Genomic DNA, 19,510 nt, shown 5'->3' with positions numbered 1-19,510 from the left:
GGCTTAATTTCAGTCTGGTATTTCACCTGGCCGTTTTCAGAGGGATGTTTTTAGGTTTGTCTGTTAACTGACATAATTCTTACTCTTTGTCCCCCTTTCATTAGATCAATTTAGGAAAACAGGGAAAGATAACACATTTTCAACAGGCAGAAACTATTAACTGAGACTTACAATAAAAGATCAACTGGTGGATGGTGAACCTCTCAGGTCCTGGGTTGGGTCTTGCTTGTTTTTTTCCTACCTAAAAGTCTTAAAGCCATGACTTTCAAACACTGGCTGTTAGAGATAGCTTTCTAGGCCAGACACATCTTCTTTTTTCCTCCAGTTATTCACTTTATTTTTTATACATTGCATTCAGTTACAAAAAATGTGTTTAGAAAAAAAATGAAAACAATGAAAACAACTTATGAAATACTCTGGTTAGAGACAACTGAATCTGAGGTTTTGTCCAAGATGTAAAAAGTCAAACTCTTTACCTCTGACAAAACAACCAGTAGCATAGTGGTGACAGTATCATACTGTAGGGTGCCTTTTTTCCCCACTGCATGGAAATTTAAAAAGGAATCAATGAGAAGTCTTAATGATTTAGAGGTGAGTTATGGACTTCACTGGTTTAACAAACAATTAGGACCTTTTACTGAAGATGGGTTAGTACTACAAAGGAAAATTGTATTCCTGTATGGTGGCAGTATCATGCTCTGGGATGATTCCTTTTCCCACAGCATGGACATTCAAAAATCATTTTTTCCAATTTATGCAAATAAGGGTTGGTTATACATAGGAAGTACTGATCAAGATCAAATCTGTCAGTTTTGGGGGGATAATGAATAAACTAGGGACTGAAAATAGGAGAAAAAGTAGCCAAAGCCCAAAGAAAGCTTTATGAAAAACCTCCGGAAAGGCTGAAGAACTGAACAACAGTGCTTTATGTTTCATTAGTGGTCATTTTATTTAGTAGTTTCTAATTTAACTCTTTATGCTAATACTTTCAGTGTAGTACGGTGGTGGCAGTATAATGTTTTTTTTATGGTGTTTAACGAACAAAATAAAACCTTCCTCTGAAATCAGCCCTTTTGTTCAGGAAAGTAAGGGTCACTGTTGAAAGACAATGCTTTAAAAGAAATTTCTGAAAGCTATAGATCTGTTGATCAAGACCACTTTAACAGATTACAGATAACAGAAAAGGTCTCGTCGAGCTTCAGGGACAAAGTATGAATAAATTAGAAGTGGTTGAAACATTGGCTCTAAGAGTTGTTTTTCCTGTATGAAGTTCAATCTTTCTAAAGCATTTAGTCTATTAGTATAAATAAACATATCTTATTTGTAGTGCTTTTATTGTGTAAACTGCTTGTAAAAGTTTCCAAATTGACTCGTCCAAAGCTGCTGTCAGCAGCGTTCTTTGAGCTTCATCTTATCTATTAGGTCGTCAGCCGAGCAGAACAGACTGTGTTTTTATCTGACCCTCTCCTCTTCCTCCTCCTCCTCAGCTGAACGGAGTTTAGGCGCTGCACTCTTCTTTTGTTGTTAAACGCAGCCCTTACAGTCTGCTCCCTCCCTCCGTCTCTTTCCTTTTTTTCCACCCATCCTCCCATCGCTCACTCACTCCGTTTCATCCAGGGTGACGCCAGTCCCTCTCACCCCGCCCCGTTCAACTCAGTCCGCTGCGTTCATTTCATTCCTGCTCCCATTCCGCGCATATTTCGCATCCTTGGAGAGACGCTGCGCATTTTACGCACTCAGCGCGCCCCGATCTTTCATCAAAGCGAGGCCGAGAGCGGAGTCCGGAGTGGGCCGAGGGCTTCCCGGTTCTGCGGCGGCTCCGATCCGTCGGGAAAGTGTGGGAATTAAAGGAGAAAAGCGGCGTTTGGTTCGAGGTAAGTTCCCGAGGAGGAGTCCCCCCCTCCACCACCCCCTCCTCTTCAGCCTGCGCGTCTCAAATCCCCCGGACGATTCGCTTGTTTCTTAAAAAAAAAAAAAAAAAAATAGAGCAGTTCGGGCCAAATGGACAGAAACATTTCCACATGTGGATGTAAAACAAGTCTTAAAACTGATTGTTCCTAAACCGCGTTGAGCTTCACAGCGACTGTCGCTTCCACTCCAGTTTTATTATTTCCCATTTCCCTTCTCGACACCAAAGACCCAGAAATCTCGCTCTTTTGTCACTTTCTTGTCCCTCTTCCTCCTCTGGTACATTACACATGGTAGATCTGAGCCTGCAGGTGTCCGTTAATGGAGCAGCGTGTTGGAGGGAGAAGCTTTCCGCTCGCAGAGCTGGGAGGCAGCTTAACAAAGCTGGGAGTGAATGGGGGACTTGTTGCATCGGCGGGGTTTTCTCTCTCCCTACACAGCCAGCCAGGCAGGCAGGCAGGCCCCAGTCAGGGAAACAGGCCACAGGCTGATAACAGCCAGTGTTTACCCAGTGGACACAGCACATCGTCTGCTTCATGAAAACACCAACATACAGGCTTTTATACCCAGATAGGCCAAAAAAAAAAAAAGAACCTCAGTTTATTAGAGTTCAAACACATTTTTTATTCCATCTGTTCATGTTGACACAGCTTCTCTCTGAGCTGTATAACATGTTGATGATCCATATTTGTGTCTTCTCTTCCACTCTGTCATCATCAGTGTCTGTGGAGACTTTTCTGAGAATATCCTTTAAACCCCCTTTACTCAAATGTTTTGAATATTGATTACAGGGCTGCTCCTGGCCCTTTTATAGCCTGAGATCTCTGGCAGTGCAGGCCAAAACCACAATGTAATTTTTGGAGGAAAATTACAGCCCTTAAGGATGAAACGGGGCAGATGCACGTCTTCTGGAACAGTAAGCCGTTTGTCAGATGTTTTGGGAGGTGAATGTGGGATAACAACAGGATTAAAAGTGAGAAAAGAAGGGTCGGTGCTCGTTTTCTTTGATGTGATTGTGGTGTGTGGAGGAGTGTTAGCTCTGGTGGTAATGATGAGGTGTATGCTGATTGAAATATTAGTGTGGGATAAAGCAAAAAGATTTAATTTAATCAGCTGATTTTGTCACTTTTCTTGAAATTCTGACAGATTTAACAGACTTATTAAACTGCAATATTTCAGCTGCAGAAATCAATAAATTAGTTTTGTAATAAAATGTCTCAAATTATCAAGAGATGGACCGATCAAGCTTTCTGGCACTGATTTCCAGAACTCTTTAAGATCCATTCACCAGTTTTGAGTTTGACCGATCGTGATTTGCAACACAAACAATGAGGAGATGCGCCGATTAAGCTTTTCTTGGCCAGCCTTCTTTAAGGTCTTACCTGCCGATTTTGATCAGTTCCAATTTTTTTCCCCTTTTCTATAAAATAGAAATGAGGAAACAAAGTAATCTGTTGACAGATGGTAGTTTGCAACCCAACAGTGAGTAAAGGAACTACACAGTTTGGCTATGGATGCACACAAACATTCTCCAGTGATCAGAATTGGCCAATTTTTCTATGATCAGCTACTATGTTGATCAGGGAGACCCTGGTGAAACACTGAAAATCACTTAACCATATTAATTAAAATGGATCAAAGTTAAGAACTTCTGGCATTTTTGGTCAGTTAAAAGCATTCTCCAACATGTACTTTGATACATTTCTTTTGAGTAGAATAAAAATTGCAAAAAGGTTAGGAACATGTGATTTGATTTATACATGGCGATAATCTTTTTGATTGTTTCAATTCCTCTATCAAAGAACCTGCAACATATTCTGTTTTCATTAAGTGAGCTGTTTCTAAATGTGGTACCTGAGGTGTAGCATGGTGATGGTATTATCATGCTTTGGGATACTATTCCCTCACAGCACAAGAGTTTAAAAGTAAATGTTTCAGATTTATGGGAATGAGAGCTGGTACTAAATACAGCAAATTACTGATTAAAGGTCTTTCAGTATAAGGCCATTTATTTTTTTATTATTTGTTTTACCCAGATACGATCCAAGGTACGCTTTGAGTTGAGCCAATTTTTGTTTCCTGTTTTGTAATCTTTGGGAAAACTAATTAGAATCGGCAGGAGTGAACTCAACATAAACCAGAAATATGAACCGGCCCGGAAAAGCCTGATTGGTGCATCTAGCTGGTTTTTGATGTTGTGATGTGGGAATGAGAGTTTACTGTGTTTTATTGAACAGGTGGAAGCTGAGACAGGGGATACAAAATAATGTTTTAATTTAAATTCTCAATTCTTTCCTAAAAATACTCAAATTATCAGGTTATAAACTGCAGTATTTTAGTTTCAGGATGAATTAAAGCTGTATTCCTATAAAAAAATAAAAAAAAAATCTCAAATTATCCCGAGAGATTTGGGTTTTTCTGGCCAAAAACAAATTCCAGTTTTCTTTGAGCTCAGGGCTGCCTGTTCTGATTTTGACTGGTTACTTTCCCAGTCAAAATCAGAATAGAGAAAAAATGTCCTCTGGGTTGTTGGAGGTATTAGTTTTAATCAAACAGAAAAAAGTAAAACTTAAGTAAAACTTATCAGAATGTTTCTGTTAAATCGGTTCAATAAGTTTTGGACTTATTAAACATTCAGACTCACAGTTTTTGTTTTAATTTATTTCATTTGTCTAAAAATGAAGCTCTGAATATCCTGAAAGTGTAACAGAGAAAGCAGAGGGCATTTGTGTGTCTGTCATTGTGTTTAAGCCTGCTTTGTCAGTCGCTCTGGGCAAACAGTCTCCATTCTCCTCCCCCCGTCTCTCTCTGCCCCCTCAGTGCCTCTCCCTCTCCTCTCGAGTTCGTTGACATCTGTTTTGAGAGCTCCGTGCACCTGTAGAGATCGAGGAAGTGTGTGTGTGTGTTGAGGAGAGAGAAACGGAGGGAGGTGCAAAATGCAAATCTGTGCGTTTGTTCTGGGTCCGAGCAACGCAGACCGACTGACTAACAACCATTTGTGTGTGTGTGGTGTGTGTACACTTGTGTGTTTTCCTCCTGCCATCCAGGCCCCTATTGTTGCTGCAGCAGCAACAGGCGTCACTGGCCGAGGACGCACCATATGTTCTCTGTGTGCTTTAGTCACAAGCCGCTCACGTTTATGTGTGTGTTCATCTCCTCCACCAATGCTGCTGCAATATGGTGGAGTTTGGAGTGACGGGCAGCTCGCAGCCTTCTTCCTCCTCCTCCTCCTCCTCCTTGTTGTCTCATCTGTCGTCTCATTTTTAGCACAAAATCCGGCACACAGATTTTTTACGGGCTGGGATTAGGAGGGGAAATGCTCCTGCTAAGAATTAAGGTTTTGTGACACCGTACGTTGCTTTAAATCTGATGATCTTTTCATTTTACTAAGCGCCAGTACCTCTTGTCAGTTGGATGAATCAACAGGTGATACACTAAATCCAGTCTGCAGCCAATTAGGGATTTCCCTTTTTTATCCTTACATTTCTCTCTGCCAACAAATTGTTCTCAGATTTCAACCCCCCCGCGCGGAAGACACCAGCATAAATTTATTCAGGCGTATTAAAAACTAAAAGCAGGGTGTTAAGATGGGGCGAGAGTCTGAGCTCCAGTGTAATGAAATTTAGGGAGTGGAGCCGGTTTATTAGAGCAACAATGCAGAGTGTTTTTGTGTTGAGGGGCAAAGCAGTTATGTGGGGTATGGGAGGTTGAAGTAGGGGGGGCATGCTTTGTTTAGAGGACTCGGGGAACAATGGGCATCCTCTGGGGTGGGGTGTGGGAGTGTGCAGAGATTGGGCGGTCGGGGGAGGCATGTGGGGTTGCTGTTTTCTGGCTGCAGGAAGCCAGTAGATCCCGTGCTGGCTTGTCTGACCAGCAGGACGCCCTCCTCACTTTCATGTTCATAATAATGCAGAGCAGGAATTATTATGAACATAGTAAAGCCTGATCTGCAAGGTGTACAAATATTTTAAAGAGTTTGGGTTTAAATCTGTTCTCCCGTCAATTTAAAGTCTTTTTAATGAAATGCCACAGAAAGTGCCGGAGTGTTAAAAGTTTTCTCTGGGTGTATGAGTGAGCATGGCACCTCCCCCACCTGTTGCTGCAGACTGCCAGCTGGCTGCAAGAAGGCTCCAACATGTTTTTAAGGCAAGTTCTGCTGTTTAGATATGTCCAACATACAAACTAAAGGAGGCCCCACCCCACACTCTTATTTAGGGGTGCTGTTTTAAGGCTACAGCCGGCAGGCTGAGTGACTGTGAGTAGCTACAACAGCAGCGTGCCTAGACAATTAACTACCAAATATTAGCTTGTTGTATTGACAGCTCTACTCTATAGTGAACAAAGCTACATAAAGGCATAACATTCTGCACCATTTGCGCTTGAAAACTACCACTAATTGTAACATGTGTTTAATCTATTTTTAGGGCTACTGGGCAGGTCGCTGTACACCCCAGTATTAAAAAGTTACAAAAGCCAACCTTAAACAAGATTCTGTTCTTCCATTCCTGCAGTTAAAATACCTTTCAATCAAATGCCAGAAGATCTCCTGGTGTAACTTTCTCCCACTCTTTAGAGCATAGATTGATGCAGTGTTTCCCTCCCCCACCCACTGCACACTGCTGGTCAGCTGGCTCCTGCACTTTTCCCTGAAAAAAAATAGCTTGACTACTTAACCAGCAAATATAAAGTTCTTTGCTGCTTTATACAGAAAATAACGGCAAAGTGTATGTTTACTGAGAGAAGCACTGTAAATTTCTACTGAATTTAGTAGTTTCTTATTCTCTCTTTGTATCACAATTCAAATAACATTTAGAGTCAAAATCAAAATCAATTAGATCATATAATAATTTTTTTAAGTTACTATTACTGTATATAGCAACAGTAGGGATAAATGTTTTCTGTTGTTCTGTTGTTTTACATTTATGACTGATCAGCTTAATGATATAGGATCTGTGTCAAAAAAAGTTAAATAAACAAACTATCTTTTTGAACATATTAGGCAGTTTTCTAATCTTTTCACTTTTCTTAGTTTCTGGAGATTTATCATCTCTAGTGTGTTTTATCCAGTGCGAGCCAAGGTTGAAAGAGCTTCAGGGTATCGGGAACATGTAATTCAATGTTTCACTCTCTGTGAGGCCTGTGGGTCGCAAATTTGGTCGTTTGAACTGGATCACGAGGGTCCAACAGGTCCCTAAAGAGGTCAGTTGTGTGTAGCCAAACCTTTTCATACAAGAGACACAAAAATGTCAACTAAGTCCATGATGAGAAGAAGGAAAATAACACAGAAAATTGTTTTAAAAACAGCATTGTGGGAAGAAATTTCCTGATATCCACAACAGTCCATCAAATTCCTCCAATTTTGAGGAATCCTTTGATTAATTCACTTATTCCACATACTGTATACATTTCATAGTAAGCATAATATGGCTTTTGTCAGCTGCTGGTGACAGCAGTCATTGCATATTAACAGTACAATGCAACCTACAATACTGACAACTAAAACTATTATCTTACTGTAGCTAAATCAATTTGAAAAACCATGGGTAAATATGTCCAAATTCGTGTATTTTACTGTATGTTTAGTCTGAAAACCTTCATTTGAGCTGTAATTTCTGAGAAAAGCAGCTTGTTCTCCACAAACAGCCACTTCACTTTTTACTTTTGTAAATACATAGTTAGGAGTGGACTGGCTTGGTTTTAAGACATTGGATTGTGATATATTACCTCCAACAATCGCTGTGGTCTTTAGCATTTGATCGTTTGTATGAGGTTCTACTGCAGTGAGACTCCATTCAATAGACTGAATATCGTATTGACGTGCAAAGTGTGCATTTATGACTATTGAAAATGACAACCAGCAAATACTGCATTCCAAACAGTAATTTCCAATATTAATAATTCACACACTGACAATGTGATGATGCAGCTCTCGCTCACTACAAATTGGAAACAGAAATATTCTGATTCGTATACACAGCTTCTAATAATTCTAATTAATTTTCACCTTTTACTAAAACAAAAAACACCTTTAGACTTTAATATCGCTTTGATAGGAAGACTGTAACAGGATCAACTCCTTCTTAAATCTTTTAGCAGCATATTGTCACTCTAACAAAATAGGAAAAAATCATCTTTATTTAAATGCATTATTGAGTGGTTAGGGAGGGTTCCAGCATTCGGAAAAATGTTTTTCAACAAAATAACAGGGGCCAGTAACACTTGATATGAAGAAGGCCCATTTCTCTAGGTCTGTCTTCAAATATAGGAAAGACATGAGAACATGTCCTTCAAGTAGGTAGATGTGCATTGATCTTAAAAAGTTATGACATAGGTACAAAGAAATGGCAACCTAACCTGTCTGTTCTGGACAAACAAACTTGCATAAGATGAACAACGGCACATTTTAAAACAATGCTTTTAAAAAGAGGGTTAGAAAAAGAGTAAACCCAGTGCATCGGTCACTATAAACCATAGCTCCGATTAATTATATTTGCTGCCAGATGTTCATGTATGTTCTTCATTTTTGTGTCTAAGGAGATGTGAAAAATTACAATAAACATCTACTCAGTTAGTTTAATCCTGTTTTTTTACAATAAAAAATAAAGGAAAAGATCAAGATGGAATAAGATCCCATCCTTTTTGCCTTTCAGTTAAGTAGATGAATCACACCCCCACCCCACCACCTAACTCCATAGGAAGCCCGAATCAACCCTGGTGTTTCCTGACCACAGCAGGAAGCGAACAGGAAGTCTTGATTCAGACTAATTCTTGTGTACTTTCCCGGTCGGAGGAATTGACATGATAAACACGGTGCCGAGAGGAACAACGGTTTCACTTGGTTCTCCAGTACTCTCACAGCAGAGGAAGGGTTCCCTGCTGTCGCCGCTCACCGCCTCTGCTGTTGTGCATGCGGGCACTGATTACTCTCTGTTGGTTAACTTGTTGCAAGCTGGACATTTTGGCATCTTTGTCTTTTCCTGGAGTTTTCCTCGAATCGTTTCCTTGCAGTCCGGCTCATAGATGCCATTAGCAGCTGATGATTGAAACAGGAAATGAACCAAAAAAAGAAATCTGATCTTCCATTAGAGTCAGCAGGACTGTTTAAGTTTTAAAAGCTAAAGGAACATGGTTAATTGTTCTTCATAAATAAAAAGGAGCTCTTAGCAATTGAATGTCTTTTTCCAGTCTTGCTGATGGAGCTAAAGCAATAAGCTTATCGTCAATTTCTAAACTGAAGCTCTGCAGATTTTTTTATTTTTTTATTTAGGAGCACAAACACAATACAGTTAAATGGTTGTTTATGATAAAATACAGCAGCTGCTGTTGTTGGGGTTTGTGTGTTTAAAGTTTATGCAACGCAAATTCTGGGCTAAAACTCCAAAATGTCAACCGAAACTCTCACCATTCACTGACTATTACACTGTTATTTGTTAAATTTTTATCCAAAAGATTAAGGATTCTCAATTGAACATATTAATTATTATGTCCAGTTTATTAAAACATTGCTCTTAGATTGACATTTTTCTCTTTCTTTTGGTAGTTTTCAAGTTCTTTTTTTAAAATTCAATTCTTAAATCTGTTATTAGATATAATATTTTTTGGACTCTTCAGGACAAATCCCGATGGTCCTCTAAATCTCGGGATAAGTGAAAAAATAAGTTGGCAATAATTTGTTTCCCTCAGGATTGCAATAGAGAACATTGATCCTACCAGCTGAAACATTTTCCTCTTTATTTTTAAATTAAAAGTCATTGCGTGACTGAGGGAAAAAATGTGTTTGGAAAGCAGAGAAAATGGACTGTAATAATCCTGAGAAGGGCTTTAACACACAGAAAACTGAAACATAGATGATGAAGGATGATGCAACAAACCAATTCTTAGCTGAACAAATGAAAAACCGACCTTGCTGCTGCTTAAGAATGCAAAAAAATGAGTCAGAGGCTAAATCTGTTGTCTAAGAATGTAGTAAAAGCCCCGTTCCCCTGTTAGTTGATGCATTTGATAGTTTTCGACAGAAAATATTTCAGTCCCTGAAATTAGTAATGAGGATTCTTCCTGAGTTATAGGAGTTGATTATAAAACACTGAAAATTTGTTCAAATATCTTCAAGAAATCTTTTCTTTTCTATTTGAAGGACGATTGAGATCTGTAAACTTAATCAGAATAAGGTTAGGATCAAGCTCAAGTTGCTACTTTATTGACTTTCTAGAAATATTTCCAACTTGCAATTAACACAACTAGGTTAAATCAGTTCATTTGGAGCAGTTCAGGTTAACACAGCTTTTAGTTTTATTTAAATAATCAAGAATTATTCAATAATAATTGTTATTGTTGTCCAAACATCATCCTTATGAGGGAAGTCCTGAAAACAACATCTAGTTATTAATTAAATAATTTATTTTTGAGGTGGCTAAATCAAATAATATTAACAAAATTGCTGTTTTTTAATCTATGATGTATTACAGAAACAATTAAAATTTTATGTTCAACTATGTCAATTGTTCCAGGAAATCAAATACACAGAAAAACAAACAAAAAACCTTCAAAAGCAGTGAATAACCATCAAGTCTTTGCGGCTTTATTCAGTCTCCCAGCTTCATTGCATAAATCACTGTTGTGCTTCAACTGCGATGGAGCAAAAGAAAAAAACTTCCACCATTTCAAAATTGCAAATGTGCATTTAGAAATGAAAGAATATACAGTTTGTTTTTATATTTGCTCAGATGACTTGTTTCTGCATATATAAATCCCCTGAGAATATTACATGTTGGACCCAGCATTTTCAGTGACGTGGTGATAAAATAAAAAATAAAGTTTTCTTTTTATTTATAGTAACTCAAATTATTATTTGCATTGCAGCCTGCAGAAAACTATATACTGTGGAGGAAATCTGTTGTTAAACAAGCAAACATAATGAGCCGGTATGAAATTCACTGTTTATTTCTAAAATAATCTAACAGATTGACTTTTAGTTTGTTTGAAACATTTAGCCTTTAGTTTGATTCTGAGACACAGAGCAAAATATTTAATAAACATCAACTAAATTTAGTTTTAGTGTTCAAGTTCTTATTGCACTGAATATTAGACTTTTTGTCCTCTTTTGCCCTTTACGGAGTAACACAAGGATAACAAGTTGATATTAGCTGGTTAAATCCTCTGCTCTGGTAGCCAGCCTGCATTCAGCTGCTTAACTGACACACCTCTTAGCTAGCCAACTGTAGACTGAATGATGGGTGACTGTCTGTTTTTTTAATGCCTGGAAATATTTCCAAACAGCCAAATGTGATGTATCCTTTTGTGACACAGTAGAATGGCAGTAACAGGTGGGGGAGGGGCAGCAGCACATTACTCCATTCTACACAGTTAGAGAAAACTCCAGTCACTCTAACACTTTGTCCATTTTTTTCATTGACAAAAGGACTTTTAATCACAAGAACACCATGACAGAAACTTGTAAATTCGTGAAACGCCTCTTTTAGTATTTCGATTTATTCTACTGTCTGTTTATTTGCTGTTTCAACAGAAGTGCACCCAAAATGTAGAATTGCACCAATCTGGCTTTTAACTGAAACACTTGACCACACAGATTTTCTTTCTCAGGAACATAAACAAAAACGTATTTATTTCAAAATTGACCATAAAAAATTTACAGATTCCTTGAAAGAGATATAATTTTTCAGCCCTGCAAAAAAAATATATTATGAAATTATCCTTGTTTGTGCATCAAAGGGTCTGTCTTTAACCTTTATCTGATTTATTTTTTTTTTTACTAATCTCAGAACAAAGTGAATTAAAGAACACTGTTTGTTGATGCGTTTGCAGACAGAAAAAAAATGGGAGTCTAAAGTTTTGATGCATTAATGAACAGGAAATAAATCAGACTTTTCAGTTTTTGACCTGTCAATCCCCAGTCAGAGCAGTTTGAGGGAAAGCTGACAGATTTTGGTCACTTGTTGACTGATTCTGGATCGGTAAACTGCTTCGTTGTCTGTTGGTTAAGAAACGGTTATGTTGGTGTGGGGACAGAATACTACTACTAATAATAATTAAAATTATGCATCGCTGTTGAACACCCTCCCACTCTCCTCCATGTTTACAGGATGGACAAGTAGCAGCACTCCCTGCCTCCTAACCTGTGCCTGTCTAAATTAAGCAACACCCAAGTTTTAATGGACCGCAGATGGAAAACACAGTTCAGGGGGCTAATTCACTTTGCACGCGTGTTTGTGTGTTTTGAGCAGAGTAGAAGCGAGCGGAGCCTGCGCTAGCTGAAGAGGATGTAATTGTGGTGAGAGATGGGGGAAATGGAGGTCACTGTACTCTTTTCAAGCTGGTGTAGCCACACAATGCTGCTTTACAAGGTGTTGGATAAGACTTATCCATAGAAGCAAGCACATGCACCACACGTGTGTTCAGCCGTGGCACATTGCTCCCGTGTTCACACTTATTAAATGGTGTTGGTATTGCTGCAACCTCCCCAGGCTTCGTTTATTTCCCCCCCAACTCTTGTAGGATTTCATCGTGTGTGTGTGTGTGTGTGTGTGTGTGTGTGTGTGTGATGGTGGACATGTGACAACAAGCATCCCAGTCCACCAGTAGGAGACTGGATAATGGCTCAGCCTGACTCGGCAAAAAAATCCAAACTGTCAGGAGAAGAATGATGGAGAAGCTGCCGGCTAAAACCTTTTACCATCACATTTCCACGAGGAAATAAGCACTTCACTGTATCAGTGTGCAATCTGTGACCAATTACTAAGTCTGTGCATAAATGGTAATGCCTCTGAGAAGAGATGGTAAAATAATGAGAGGCGCATGCTGTGAATTACAGCCTCTTCAACCCTCATAAAGCAACTCTCTCCGTCTTTCTCAAGTACGTATTAGCACTGAAAAAGAATAAAAAGAGGCTTTACTGGTTACTTTTTTGCAAAGCTTTCTCATGTGTCCCATTGAATATTTTGTCTTTTGTGTTTTTTTTATGCACAAAGGTTTGAACTAATCAACCAAAGACTCTAAAATACTTATTTTTCTCTCTGCATTGTTTAAGATGAATTTATTCGAGATGAATTCAGTGAAACTGGGTACATCTGATGATGGAATATGAATGCAGAGATGTGCATCAATGCTGGAGTAACATCACGAGTGTTCAGAGATGAAGAACTTGGATGATGTTACATCAAAGTTTAGACGCAGAGAACTTATACATTTGCAATGTTTGTCCAGATACAGTTTGCACCAAATATTTACATCCACTTTCTCTTTTTTTTTTTTTTTTACTGTTCGGCAATAAATGAGACTTTTCCTGTTTAAGGTCCGTTAGGATTTTAATTTGCCAGGAAAATGTGAGAGAATGTTTGAGTTAGATTTTTACTACTGCATTAAAGGTACAGAGGTTTCATGCACTAATATTACTATGCCTCTAAACAATTTGGGAAAAGATGAAATGATGATGTTATGCCTTTTATAAAAGACATTTGGGGATGTATTTTAAGCCAACACCTTGCTTCCTTGTATGTGGAAAATCCATTGAAATCAGACAAGTTATAAGGAAGAGAGAGCATTGTGGATGTCCACAATGCTCTTCCTGATATCTAGTATAAAATATAAATATTTTAAAGATAAATCAATATGTTCCTGATCTTTTAAAGTCTGGTTCATCAATGGGTAGAATTTCCATATGCCTGAAGGTCCCAAATTTTTTAAACCATTATATGCAATTATAAACACCATGGAAACATCCAATCATCATACTGTTCAGGAAGGGGGTGGCAGATTCTGTGTCCCAGAGATGAATATGTTGTAAAACCTTGTGAAGATGCTGGCTTGTAAGAAGAGTTATTATCCAAAGGGAAATGAGGTCTGCGCCAACATGGGCAGGAATGGCACTCAACGAGGAAGAAGCCATTGCACCGAAAGCAGTTAGTAAATGCACACGTGGACAAAGACCAAACGCCTTTGGTCAGACCATTGTTGAAGTTGGGGAAAAAAATAGGAAGCTTGCAAGCCTCAAGATACCATCCATGCTGCAAAGTATGTCATGTAGGTGTTTCTGTGGGAGGGACTGGTGCACTTCACAAAACAGGTCACAGACATTAACTATTATGTGGGCACTGGTTACCTGTGCGTTTTAGGATTGATTTAAAATTTGGCTTTTAAGTGTTTAAACACGCAGGCACCTCCTTACCTAACAGAGTTTTGGCACAAGTATGTTCCCAGGAGAAGTTTGAGATCAGAACTGTTGCTTTTAGATGTTCCTAGGACTTGTCTTGTGATCTGAGGAGACAGAAACCTTTCTGTTGTTGCTCCCAAACTCTGGAACAATCCTCCCCTTATTGTAGGGATGGCTAATACCTTAAATGATTTTAAGTCCCTTTTAAAAACACTTTTTTTTTACTTGGTTTTTAATTCCAGTTGAGTAGAAATATCAGGCTGTTTATTTTAATTATTAGTCTTTTCTGTTTTCTTACTTACTGTTTTTATTGTATTTAGTTGTTCTTTCCTTCTTGGTTATTTGTGGTATTGTTGGTGTTTGTGTCTTTTGGTTATTCATGTGTTTTTGTTTTATTTTTATTTTTGGATCTGTACAGCGCCTTGGTCTCTTAGGTGTGTAAAGTGCTCTATAAATAAAGGCTGGTTGATTGATTGATCGATCGATCAACTGGAATGTTAAAGGGGCAAATGGGTGTTCCAAATAGAGAATGACCCTAAACATACCGTTACATTAATCAAAAAGTGGCTTAAAGAATCGCACATCTTGGAATTGCCATCACAAACTACTGATCTCAGTCCTATTGAAATGTTGTGTGCAGAGCTGAACAGGTGTGTGTGGGCAAGGTTGCCTACAATCCTGACTCAGTTACACCAGTTCTGTCAGGAGGAATGGGCCAGAATTTTGGCAAACTATTGTGAGAAACTTGTGGAAGGATACCCAAAGACATTTGACCCAAATCTCTACCAAATACTAAGGAAATGCATGTAAAACATTTTAAAATTCTTTATAAACCTCTGTCTTGTTATTTTGGCATTCAGCAAATAGAAATAAGTTTGCTAATCCTCACTGACCTAAAAAAAAAGTCTAGTCTGATCTAATGTAAGACAGTGAGTGTGTTAATGCAGCATATATACAGGGGTTGGACAATGAAACTAAAACACCTGGTTTTAGACCACAATAATTTATTAGTATGGTGTAGGGCCTCGTTTTCCAGCCAATACAGCGTAATTTCGTCTTGGGAATGACATATACAAGTCCTGCACAGTGGTCAGATGGATTTTAAGCCATTCTTCTTGCAGGATAGTGGCCAGGTCATTACGTGATACTGGTGGAGGAAAACGTTTCCTGACTCGCTCTTCCAAAACACCCCAAAGTGGCTCAATAATATTTAGATCTGGTGACTGTGCAGGCCATGGGAGATGTTCAACTTCACTTTCATGTTCATCAAATCAATCTTTCACCAGTCTTGCTGTGTGTATTGGTGCATTGTCATCCTGATACACGGCACCGCCTTCAGGATACAATGTTTCAACCATTGAATGCACATGGTCCTCAAGAATGGTTCGGTAGTCCTTGGCAGTGACGCGCCCATCTAGCACAAGTATTGGGCCAAGGGAATGCCATGATATGGCAGCCCAAACCATCACTGATCCACCCCCATGCTTCACTCTGGGCATGCAACAGTCTGGGTGGTACGCTTCTTTGGGGCTTCTCCACACCGTAACTCTCCCGGATGTGGGGAAAACAGTAAAGGTGGACTCATCAGAGAACAATACATGTTTCACATTGTCCACAGCACAAGATTTGCGCTTCTTGCACCATTGAAACAGATGTTTGGCATTGGCATGAGTGACCAAAGGTTTGGCTATAGCAGCCTGGCCGTGTATATTGACCCTGTGGAGTACCCGATGGACAGTTCTGGTGGAAACAGGAGAGTTGAGGTGCACATTTAATTCTGCCGTGATTTGGGCAGCCGTGGTTTTATGTTTTTTTTATACAATCTGGGTTAGCACCCGAACATCCCTTTCAGACAGCTTCCTCTTACGTCCACAGTTAATCCTGTTGGATGTGTTTTGTCCTTCTTGGTGGTATGCTGACATTACCCTGGATACCGTGGCTCTTGATACATCACAAAGACTTGCTGTCTTGGTCACAGATGCGCCAGCAAGACGTGCACCAACAATTTGTCCTCTTTTGAACTCTGGTATGTCACCCATAATGTTGTGTGCATTTCAATATTTTGAGCAAAACTGTGCTCTTACCCTGCTAATTGAACCTTCACACTCTGCTCTTACTGGTGCAATGTGCAATCAATGAAGACTGGCTACCAGGCTGGGTCAATTTAGCCATGAAACCTCCCACACTAAAGTGACAGGTGTTTCAGTTTCATTGTCCAACCCCTGTATATATCTGGTTTCAGCAGGTTATGTATTGAAAAACGGCTTTCCAGCTTCACAACCTGCTGGAAACACTGTTAAATATTTGAGGGATGATAACTTGAAAATGTCCTTGAAACATTTCAGCCAGTTGCAGCCACTTTGAGTAAAGTTGCTCCTGTCCACAGTTTGTGTAGCTTTCTGAAAAGGCATTTGTTGTTTCCTGCTTTTTGACCTCTGTTTGCATCAATGCCCTGCACACATTTCCCACCATGTGCTGTCATGTGTGAGTGGATCATAAGTGGGTACCGCACAGAGGAGTGAAGCTGGTTGAAAACTACTGACGGCGGTGTGTTCATTGCACATGTTAAGGCAGGCAAGGACACGTGTCCTCAGCAGAACTCGTGTTGTTGGCCCTGTGACCCCTGTGCAGGAAGGCATTGACTGTAATGGATGTGATGGACAGTGATACAAGTTGCACTAAGTTTTGATGTTGACTGGTGTCCTCTATGGGTGTAATATCAACTGATATTTGATGATAATCAGATAATAGAAAATCATTTGGGATACTGTTCATCATCAGTGTCGGAAGCAAGAGGAAATTAAAGGTGCAAAAGGACTACTTAAAAATTCAAGTACATTTTGTACTTGAAAACATAAAATTAAATATACAATATTATACACACCCTACATTAGAAATCCTAAATGTGTGCTGCTGCTGCTGCTGAGTGTATTTATTTAGTAGCGCTCTATCACTGTTTCTGGTTTATCATCTTGCTTTAATTAGGAAGTTTAAACGGTCAGAGTTAATGTTCTGCAGTATTCTGAAAACTGTTATTTATTATTGAGATGTTGATATGGAAAACTGTTGACCCACACTTTCCTCATGCTTATTTTCCTTTTCCATCATCATGGTGTCTCCACCTCTATCCTTCACCTTTTAGTTATTAAAATTTACATCAAGTTTGAGTTTAAAGCAATGCAAGTCCCTCCAATTGATATTATTATTGGGAAGCAGAGTTTAATGCATGGAGCTGGAAATATTACAGCATACGAAATATTGCATGTAAGCAGTTCTTTGCTTTTGCAGGATTGCCCTTTTTAGTGCTGTGAAAACAAATTAACATTTATTATATTATATCATAGAGAAAATATTCTGTTTAGTCTGTTAAATTTCTCAGTTCCATTTGAGATCAGTAGAGATGGTCGCTATAGCTTAATTTAGGGCAGCTGTTCTCATAAAATGACACCTTAAAATATGGCCAATTGGCAGGACTTGCATTGTCTTTAAGCAAACATACAACTTGCTTTTGAGTCGTTATGACTATTTGAGCTTCTCCTCATTTTGTTGGGTGTTGCACAATTTGAGTGTTTTAAAAAGCGGGGGCGAATCTGTAAGCAGATCTGTTTCTAGCGATAGCTGGACTAAATCTATTAGATGAAATTATGGCAAAGTTTAGTTTAAAAAAGTCAAAATGTGCCATTATCTTTGTGTGTAAATAATGTGCTTTCTGACTGCTTTTATTGCCAATGCTGCAATGTAATTTTTCCTGTAGCAGCAACTTTTGTTTAGGAGGTGAACTGCAGTGAGGGTATCTTGTCTAAATAATGTAAAAATCTAAAATCTATTGTGTTGATGTAACTGCTTTTCACATCCCAGGTTATGATCACAAGGTTTTCTTAGATGGTAATGTTAGCCGTGAGTTTGCTGTCTTCATGCAGGCTTGGTTCATTGTGCAGTGGAAAATATAGCCATTTTTAAACTTTTGGTTGCTCCTTATAGTGGCAACTGTGGCATTCTTGTTTCTCTTCTGTAGTTCACACAGAGCAAACAGAGGCAGCTTGATGCTGCATCAGTGTGTGTGTGTTAATGCACAGCAAGCCAACAAGGTGATTGTATGTTTAAATCAAAAACAGTTAAAAAGGTTTTTTTTCCATTTTATAATGGGATCTTTGTAAAGTGCTACATGTAATCATGAAAAAACTGTAGAAACAGGTGTTTTATCAGCAACACTTACCCTTTATCTCATGACAAGAAGTAGTGCCGATTCACAGCTAAAGAGCACACAATAATTGCTTTTACTCATGTTTTCAAATTTATTGGTTACTATTAATGCTTTCTTTAAACCAGTAATTGCAAAATAGTTCAAACGGCAATCCAGCCATTACTCAGTGTTTGTAGTTTGCAAACATTTAGTTTCTCATCATGATGAATCTCAGAAACCTCACCATTAGCAGAACATACCTCACCCTACACCTAACCTAAGGTCCATTCAGACCTTAGTCCCAGACCTAATCCCTAACACAAAAACACAATGAAAAAAGTGAGCAAATGTCCCAAAATGACTTATTTGTTGGTTTTGATGGTCCTTTCTCAGTTTCATATAGAAGTGTAGGCACACACACACACACACACTCACACACACACACACACACACACAAACACACATACATATATGAACAAAGAAACAATTCATATTTTGTTCATGAACTTTTAGTTCACTGTGCTGGCATTTTATTTCCTTTTTTAACCTATTTTTTCAAAACTGTTCTTTCTTCCTTCCTTTGTTGGTTTTGTTTTGTTTGTCTTTGCTGTTGTGATAATTGAGTTTTTCCCAACTCCACTTACCATCTTTTTCTCTTTATAATCGTTGTGGCCTTTCCTCTTTCATACGTGAATCTGAGTCAACATGTGAAGCCAACAATGCAACAGGAGGAATATCTCCATTTTGTTGTTTTGTAGAGCAAACTTAACCTGACACTGCAAGGTTACCAGGCCCACCGAATTGTACCTTGGGTCTTAGGACAGGACACAGAAATAGACAGAAGAAAATACTTATTTTTCGGTAGTCTCCTCACAGGCAACTGTAAGGAAAATGTCTACCAGCGGGAGGTTGCTCTTAGGTATTTTGATCTCATCAAAGGTCAGTCTGTCAAATCATAACTAACAAATGTTTTAAAGAGCACTTAGAATTACAGGAAATGCAAAATAACATTTCAGAATTATAATATCTGATTAAATTATGACTGAGTTTTGAGTAGTTTTGGTGCAATTTATCAACTAACCACCAGGAGAAATAACATGTTTTGCAAAGTTTAGGTATATAAGTATAGGTCCTTCTCAAAAAATTAGCATATTGTGATAAAGTTAATTATTTTCCATAATGTCATGATGAAAATTTAACATTCATATATTTTAGATTCATTGCACACTAACTGAAATATTTCAGGTCTTTCA

At 38.6% G+C, this 19,510-nt stretch overlaps 1 protein-coding gene across 1 annotated transcript in view; it reads left to right on the top strand.

Annotated features, from left to right (window-relative positions):
• Positions 1-314: 314 nt before the first annotated feature.
• The window catches only part of tead1a (TEA domain family member 1a), a 67,293-nt gene continuing 48,097 nt past the window's right edge, over positions 315-19,510 (top strand). The window contains exon 1 of the mRNA XM_047390389.1: positions 315-1,874. The gene's annotated coding sequence lies outside the window, so the exon portion shown is untranslated. The remainder of the gene's footprint in view (positions 1,875-19,510) is intronic.

Source organism: Girardinichthys multiradiatus, chromosome 2 (assembly GCF_021462225.1).
Source record: "Girardinichthys multiradiatus isolate DD_20200921_A chromosome 2, DD_fGirMul_XY1, whole genome shotgun sequence".
Classification (NCBI taxonomy): Eukaryota; Metazoa; Chordata; class Actinopteri; order Cyprinodontiformes; family Goodeidae; genus Girardinichthys; species Girardinichthys multiradiatus.
The sequence above is the reverse complement of the archived record's forward strand: the minus strand, read 5'-3'. Positions and strand labels throughout refer to the sequence as shown.